The sequence below is a fragment of the Galeopterus variegatus genome, unplaced genomic scaffold, assembly GCF_000696425.1.
Source record: "Galeopterus variegatus unplaced genomic scaffold, G_variegatus-3.0.2 Scaffold3628, whole genome shotgun sequence".
Lineage (NCBI taxonomy): Eukaryota > Metazoa > Chordata > Mammalia > Dermoptera > Cynocephalidae > Galeopterus > Galeopterus variegatus.
In genome coordinates this window covers 190,247-191,641 of record NW_007729739.1, presented here as the reverse complement: position 1 = coordinate 191,641, position 1,395 = coordinate 190,247, and the positions used below count along the sequence as shown (strand labels likewise).

At 33.2% G+C, this 1,395-nt stretch overlaps 1 protein-coding gene across 1 annotated transcript in view; it reads left to right on the top strand.

Moving 5' to 3' along the window:
- Positions 1-1,395, top strand: part of CSMD2 (CUB and Sushi multiple domains 2) — a 122,166-nt gene that overhangs the window by 21,351 nt on the left and 99,420 nt on the right. The window lies entirely within an intron of this gene.

The following is a 1,395-nucleotide window of genomic DNA, read 5'->3' as shown; positions in this document are numbered from 1 at the left end:
TTCTACAAAACTTCTCAATTCAGAAATTTTGCAATTCTTAAAAGAGCCCGTTTGATGGGCATGCAGTCCACAGTGTTTTTGTGTAAAGGGATAATGTATGGGCCATGGAATAGAAAGCAGAGGTTCCACAGATGATGTGTACAAAGATGCTCATCACAAAATTATCTACAATTTGGAAACAATCTGCATGTTCATTAATAGGGGAGTGAATTGTGCCGTCAGGTAATTCATAAAGTTGAATTAATATGCAGTTAAAAATTATGAACTATATTATTGTATATTGATATGGATGGACTTTGAAAAACACAACGTTGAGTAAAGAAGTTTTCAAAACTGTATATACAGTATGATATTATTTATATAAATGTTTAAAATATAAACTTAGATATGTAGTTAAGAATCTAAAACCATGAACTGGAAGGATATCTTCCAATTTCATGACAGTGATTGCTTCTGTGAAGGCAATGAGGGAAATGGAACAGGGCAGGAGATGAAGGGCCTTCAACATTATATGTCCAGTCTTTATTCTTTAAATAATCAGATGCAAAAATTATGCATGTGTTCATTCTAAGCAAATGTAAAAGTACAGATGAGTGCATTTTAACAATTCAAATCTTTTTGTAATCCCATCATGCAGAGGTAATCAGCAGCAGCTTAGTCCTCCACCATTGGAATATAATCCCCATGAAGACAAGGACCTTATTGGTCTAGTTCATACTGTGCGATGCCCACCTAGCACAGCCCTGGTGCATGGCAAATGCTCATAAATACCGTTAGTGAATGAATGAATATTCTTCCAGGTTTGTTAATACAAAAATTAGAATTGTATTCTATATACTATTTTGCAATCTGGTTTTCACAATTAACAGTGCATTGTGGGCATTTTCCTATGCTCAGTAAATATATTTTTTCAATAACATTTTCCATAGTAATCTAATTTTGAAAATCTTATCAGTAAACATATTAAATTCCCACCTCCATTCTCCAAAGAGTATATTAATACGTACAATTAAGGACTTAAATAGATCCATTTAACCCGTCAGGTTGCTAGGAGATCTTGATTAACCCACTAAGATCCCAAAGTGTAAACTTCATTTGGCTTCTTAATGGAACAGGTAGGACAATGTATACCTCTAAGCTTTATATTTTTGAATTAACTTAAGGGTTTTAGGAAATGCCAGTATTGAAGGTCATGTCTTTTGATTATTTGTGGGGGGTGTTATTTTTATGTAAAAAAGCAAAACTGTCTTTATACTGACATTAGTCATATGCACCACAATTAAATCAAATGTTGACCCTGAACTTTGTTTTCAATGAAATCAAATGGACTTGGAAAGGAGCTCTGAAATGGCTGATACCTTTACTTTTGAATGAATAGTATACTTTTAAGTTCAG